Genomic DNA, 7,404 nt, shown 5'->3' on the forward strand with positions numbered 1-7,404 from the left:
TGCTTCGAATTTATTTGAAGTACCTAACAACCAGTAAGTATGATTGTATTTTTACATTTTTGAAATAATAAAAAAATGATTTTTTCTAGGTTTGTGTCTTCCAGTGGTCTTCATGGGATTGCCTGCTGCTTCCAAAAATTGGCACTCCTCTGCCGAATTTAGGATTCTCCCCCATATACTCAACTAGTGCCCGCAGCTGTGTAGTTTTTTCGTGCTGGAATTGAGAAAATAAAAAAATGTATATTTGTTGTTCACAGATTAAATTGCATTTATTATTTTTACTTACATTTTTCTTTCCATTTTCAATCAAGGAATGTTTATGTTAAAACAATTTTCCTTAATTTTTATCATTCGACAGCAAACACACAAGTGACTGATTTTGACATTTGTGTTCGCATGCGTACGAAAGAAAAAAGATAGTGGAACGCAAAATTACACTGAAACGCTTACGTTTTCGTTCGCTTTGATTTTCGTGCAAATTTTCGTTCTGATGGATTTTAGTGGAACGGAAATCAGCTGTTTGACGTGTAAAAGTTGTGCGAACGTGTTCTTTCGACATCGTGGAACAGGCTGTTAATTACATTACGTTAATAGTAACTAGCTGTAAGTCTCAGACGTTGATTGATTGTCACAAATGACTCTCACCCATCATTCTTGTCGACCAACATTCATTAATGTTACATACAGCAAGAATAAACGGGCATATGATGGTAAAAGTGTTTATTTTCTGTGTCTTCGTCTAACGAAATAAAAATTCATTTTTTGTGTGTTTAAAGCGTCAAAAAAAGTATTAAATTGTGATATTTAAATTAACACTAGTTATTTTTTTCCAAAAGTGTGAAGTTTCTGTGAATAAAATGTTTTTTCCTGCTTAATAAGTTTATTTAATATTTTCCGCGCAAAACATCAGAGTTTTGTTTTATTTTGTGCTTTCATTTTTGTTTTATTTTCATCGTGTTTTTGTTTGTGTTCACGTTTGTAGCTGAATCCTCTTTAGCAGTTCTGTATGTAATAATAGATTTTTAGCATACTTTTAGGCACTAATAGTATATTGGTTATTACACCGTGTTCACATTACACAGTTTACCTTCTTATTTCATATAAAAAATTATTTAACTGGTATTTTAATCTAATTAATTATTTTACAAAAATGGCTTCCTCTTTCAAAGACTGTTCAGTTAGAGACATCAATGAGCGTCTTATTTCTTGTTTTATTTGCGATAATTTTACGCATCTTAAATGTGCTGGTTTTAATGGTAGACAGTATGATTTTATTACTTACAAGACTAAAGGTCTACGTTGGTCTTGTTTTGATTGTAGAGATCTTCAAATTGATTATCATTGCTTTTTTAAAGAAACTAAGGCTGAAATCGATAAGTTAAAAGAAAGTTTTAATTTAAATTTTAAAAAATTTGAAAAAATTGAAAAATTGGTTAACAGGTTTGAATTATCTGATGGTTCTCCAAAGAGGAAAAAAGCTTCAGGCGTTGTTAGCAATATCGAAACAAACAATTTAGGTCTCGATAATTTAATCACCTTAAATTCTCCGATTTCGCCAAATCCTCCTCCTAATAGTAATAAACTAGTTTCTCATGATAATCGTAAAGACTCGGATGTTACTTCCAACGCTATAACCTCAATCTCGAATTGTACGACTTCCAAAAGAACATTTTCTAACCCACCTGCAATTGTGGTGCAAGCCCCTCCAAACCCTTCGGCTGCTGTAAATGTTGATGATCCATCAACTTCTAATCAGCTTGTTGTTGTCGCAAGTCGCAAAACAGTTTTTATATCCAGACTTCATCCTGAAACTTCTATCGTTAATATCCGTAATTATATGAAATCTAAGTTAAGTTAATGAAATCTAAGGTAAGCGATAATGATTTAAACATCTTTTAATTTTTAACACTGTTGTTAGTAGTTCGTTTTGGCCCGGTGATATATTGGTAAAAGAATTTGTTTTTAGAGAACGCTCCAATGTAGATAAGTATGTAAACGTCGTAACTGATTCTTTATCAGAATGTAAGAGGATTAAACAATAAGCTTAGATATATTTTCCTTAAAAGCTTCTTTTCTGAATATAAAATAATTGCTTTCACTGAAACGTGGTTAAAACCTGATGTCCTGGACACTGAGTTATTCTCTGATAATTATCAAGTCTACAGAAAAGATAGATTATCGAAGAAAGGTGGAGTTCTAATAGCAATTTATAACTCGATTCCTTCAGAAATGATTGATGGCTCAGCGGATCCTAATATCGAATTTATCTGCGCAAAATTAAATATCATTGGTAGTACCATTTTCTTAACTTGTTCATATATTTCACCTAATTCTGAACTTGAAATTTATCTTAACCATGCAGATTTATTTGCTAAGGTGTCTTCGTTGCTTACAGATAATTCTGCATTAATTTGTTTAGGGGATTTTAGCCTTCCTTGGGTATCTTGGACCTCAGGTGACAATATTCTAGATTACATACCTCTAACTTACCCAACAGGTTTTGATAACTTTTGGGATAAGATATTTGAGCTTTGTCTGTACCAAGTAAACCATGTATTAAATGTTAAAGACAGGTTGTTAGACTTTATTTTTTGGTCTTCATTGAATATTTCGATTTCTAGATGCTGTTAATGCTTCTATTGGTAGGCGTAACTTTGGGAAAACAAACCTTATTAAACTGCGCTCTATTTTATCTAACACTATATGGCATGTGAGAGATGTCATTGACTTATGTGTCTCAAAATTTTATGAGCAACTTAAATTTGCATTATCTTGTTCTGTACCTATAGTAAAACAAAATTTAGATCAGGGTCCTGCTTGGTTTACCCCTTCACTGAGACGTTTACGTAATTTGAAAAGCAGATTATTCAAAAAATTTAAAATGTCGAATACTGCATTGAACTATTCAAAGTATTCTTCCGCAAGGAGTAGATATAACTCTGAAAACTGCAAATGTTATTCCCAATGTTAATAAAAATTAAACAAACCTGCTACATAAAACCAAAAACTTTTTTAAATTTGTAAATTCCAAAAGGAAGGCACATAAATTTCCCAGTAGTATGAAACTTGGTAGTAGTGAATCTTCTAACAACTTAGTGATTTCTAATTTATTTGCTGAGTTTTTTCAATCTTCTTATACACAGAAGAAATTAAATCATTTTCCCCGTATCATCCTGACAGATGACGAAGTTTTCTATGTGTTAAGAACACTACGCTCCTCATTCTCTCCAGGCCCTGACGGCGTTCCAACGCACATTTTAAAATCTTGCGCTAGTGAAATTTCTGTACCACTCACTAAAATTTTTAATCTCTCCCTATCTAAAGGATATTTCCCATGCTATTGGCGATCGAGCTTTGTTATTCCCCTGCATAAAACAGGAAATAGGAGGTCATCAATAATTATAGGTGTATCGCTAAATTAAGCGCCATTCCTAAACTCTTCGAGCTTTTGGTATCACGAAGAATATTACACTACATAAAAAGCATAATTTCACCTTGTCAACACGGTTTCATGAAAGGTAGATCTACAATTACTAATCTATTAGAATTTGTTTGTCAAGTTCAAAAAGGTTTTGTGAATAAGCAACAGACAGACGTTATTTACACTGATTTTAGCAAAGCTTTTGATGCGGTAGTTCATAAGCTCTTGCTTCAAAAACTAGGCTTAATGGGTTTCCCAACATCACTTTTAAACTGGATATCCTCCTACTTAAATAATCGTACACAAAGAGTTATTTTTAATGATGTCTCTTCGAAGAATATCATTGTTTCATCTGGTGTACCCCAGGGAAGTCACTTGGGCCCATTACTGTTTGTTCTTTACCTAAATGACCTTCCAAACGTAGTTCGTTTTTCTAAAATTTTAATGCACGCTTTTTCTTCACACAAATTCACTTAGCGATCAAATCTCTTTACAATATGATTTATACTCACTCGTAAACTGGTGTAGTGCAAATGGTATGACCATTAATCTAAAAAAAATGCAAGAAGTTGTCTTTCTATCGATCCCAACCTTTATTATCTAATTACTTTATTGGCTCCCACAAATTGGATAATGTTGATTCGTTCGTTGATTTGGGCGTAATATTAGATCTTAAGCTTCGGTTTCATTTGCATATTGATTCTTGTGTTAATAAAGCGAAATCTTTACTAGGATTCATCAAGCGCTGGTCTAAAGAGTCTGATGACCCTTACGTAACTAAAAGATTATTTGTTAGCTTAGTGCGTCCAGTAGTAGAATATGGCTGTACATTGTGGAGTCCATTTTATAAATTTTACTCTGATAAAATTGAATCAATACAAATTCAGTTTTTAATTTTCGCTTTACATGGTTAAAACTGGAACGTTTCCGAACCTCTTCCTCCTTATGAGAGTCGGTTATTGTTAATTAACCTTCCATCACTTGACAGAAGACGTTTTATGTTAAGAGCTCTATTTATCATTAAATCAGTACGCGGTCTCATTGATTCTCCATTTCTTATAGGTGAAATATACCATAATGTTCCTTCTCGCAGAACTCGTAATTTCGAACCCTTAAAATTATCGTTTGCGAGAACTAACTATGAGCTTAACAACCCTATGAGGTCGCTTTGTGTTATTTATAACAGTTTATTTAACACTATTTGCTTAAGTAATCCATTAAATACAATAAACAACTATATTCTACACATGTAATTTTGTTTGTTTAATGAGTATTCGTTAATTGTTTCATGTCTTTGTTCTTAATTCTCCAAACTCATTTTACGGCATCTTATCTACATCTCCCCAAGCGAAACTAGTAGAACTCGCCTTTGAGTAATAGTTGTAAACGGTAGATTGAAATTCTGTTATAAATTACTAAGCTGCTTGATCATCTGGCACTTGATCTACATTTCCCTTTGCGGTACAGTAGACACAGCCAATGAGCAGCGATTTTTAAAATCTGTACCTTGTTAACTTATGTTTACTAATCTGTGGGTGTCTGTTATTTTTATTATTTTATTTACTGGCTGATGTAGATTCGGTAGTCCGGACTTTGGTGTGTACGTATAGGGATGTGGCTCCCTCGGTCGGCAGGGGCGGGTGTGAGAGGCGTGGGAACGAGAGATAAAAAAACAAAATAATAAAATAAAGCAACAGGTGTCTTATTTATTTCACGGTCAGTTTACCTTAATAATAAAAGATTATTGTTGAACAAGACGGTCAACAATTTTAATTTATAAAACTACAACACAAGTATTCTTACGTTTGTTCTCTGCACATTAAAAACTTAAAAAAAATTAAATGTTTGCGACCGTGGCTTTCTTGATTTCTGTTGCTCTTTGCTGATGGGTTGAGATACCAAAAAAGGGTTTGTTGTTGTTTCTGCATCAACCTTTATTCTGCATATGGATGGAAATTTGAAATTCCCCGATTCCCTCTTGCAAGTACGCCAGAAATGTTTCCTATGCCTATTGTCGCAATGCGCTTGGAGGTGGAATGTATTTCGAATTGCTTCAATAATTTTACTCCCTCAGAAAATGAAAAACTTGGGCTATTCAGACTTGGCTATTCTTATCATTTGACTACTCAGATTTTTATTGTTTTTCTTGACGCTTCTTCATATGAAATATATAGCCAACAACCCACAGTGCTTTGTTGTAAAAAGAAAACTAGTTTATTATAAATTTATCTTTCTCAAAAATTGGTGCGTAATGTACAAATACTTTCCATTGTTCTGGTGGATCGTGTACAATTATATTTGAATTAGGCCAAGTATTCTTAAAACTAAGTAACTAGATTGAACCATTTCACCATAGCGAATTATGACATAATTCTTCAGTACTGGAACATCTAGTCCCAAGATCTTCTGGATTACAGTTCGTTGAAACATGTCTCCATTTACAATTTCTGTATTTGTTCCATGTGGATGGAAGCTTTTGCGATGAGAGCATTATGATACCACGATGCTCTAGTCTTTGTAAAATTACTTTTTCCAATGGCGCTCCTTTGCTCTTAGTATTCGACACTTTTTTTGCTGGTCTCTGTAGTCATAAAAATATACAGTGTAGAGCAATAGGCTTTCTCAGATGAATCACAAGAGCCATGTATTTAAATTGTGCCCTCTAAGAAGAAATTAGTCCATCGCGGGATATGTATTGGATCGATGTTTGGAAGTTGATCCACAAAATGTTTCCATTTAATAAAAGTAGATGCTGATACTGTAACATCCCAATCAATGTCTGGCAACAAAATCTTTTCCTGTCTGTTAATGATTTAATGTAATTTAATTGATGTTGTTTATTGTGCATCTATCCCCACGGTCTCTTCATACCAGCGTTAGATTTTGTTCACTACTTTTAAAAACGTCTTTGTTTATTTCGCATATAAGGACAAAGGTAATAACAATATCTAACGAGTAATTTTTGCTAAGCGCCACTTTGCGACATGTTAGCTTTTCAATTCGTTAAAACTCACAAGGCAAGTTCGACATAGTCGAGGACAACAACAATATCAATAAATAGACCATCGACCAATCCTCTTCATTGCTATTTATTTATTTCAAATAAAAATTATATTAACAACACAGGTATGTATACTGCCTAATTCATTTACAAATAGTGTCATACGTGGTTTCCGTGTTGTGATAAAAAAATTAAAAAGCCGCCGGTCGTTTTATTCCATTTTATAAATTTTACTCTGATAAAATTGAATCAGTACAAATTAAGTTTTAATTTTCGCTTTACGTGGTTTAAACTGGAACGTTTCCGAACCTCTTCCTACTTATGAGAGTCGGTTATTGTTAATTGACTTTCCATCACTTGACAGAAGACGTTTTATGTTAAGAGTACTATTTATCATTAAATTAGTACGCGGTCTCATTGATTCTCCATTTCTTATAGGTGAAATATACCATAATGTTCCTTCTCGCAGAACTCGTAATTTCGAACCCTTAAAATTATCGTTTGCGAGAACTAAATATGAGCTTAACAACCCTATGAGGTCACTTTGTGTTATTTATAACAGTTTATTTAACACTATTTGCTTAAGTAATCCATTAAATACAATAAAGAACTATATTCTACATATGTAATTTTGTTTGTTTAATGAGTATTCGTTAATTGTTTCATGTCTTTGTTCTTAATTCTCCAAACTCATTTTACGGCATCTTATCTACATCTCCCCAAGCGGAACTAGTAGAACTCGCCTTTGAGTAATAGTTGTAAACGGTAGATTGAAATTCTGTTATAAATTACTAAGCTGCTTGATCATCTGGCACTTGATCTACATTTCCCTTTGCGGTACAGTAGACACAGCCAATGAGCAGCGATTTTTAAAATCTGTACCTTGTTAACTTATGTTTACTAATCTGTGGGTGTCTGTTATTTTTATTATTTTATTTACTGGCTGATGTAGTTTCTGTAGCCGGTGTGAAACCATTGCTAA

The 7,404-nt window shown here is 33.2% G+C and overlaps 1 long non-coding RNA gene across 1 annotated transcript in view; it reads right to left on the reverse strand.

The window, feature by feature from the left end:
- LOC131803258 (uncharacterized) overlaps positions 1-555 on the reverse strand; it is a 564-nt gene extending 9 nt beyond the window's left edge. Inside the window, exons 1-2 of the long non-coding RNA XR_009342504.1 lie at positions 287-555; positions 1-214 (exon numbers count right to left, since the gene is read on the reverse strand). The exon at positions 1-214 is cut by the window's left edge and continues 9 nt beyond it. This is a non-coding gene — a long non-coding RNA (uncharacterized LOC131803258). The remainder of the gene's footprint in view (positions 215-286) is intronic.
- Positions 556-7,404: the final 6,849 nt, after the last annotated feature.

This window comes from Musca domestica, unplaced genomic scaffold (assembly GCF_030504385.1).
Source record: "Musca domestica strain aabys unplaced genomic scaffold, Musca_domestica.polishedcontigs.V.1.1 28, whole genome shotgun sequence".
NCBI lineage: Eukaryota > Metazoa > Arthropoda > Insecta > Diptera > Muscidae > Musca > Musca domestica.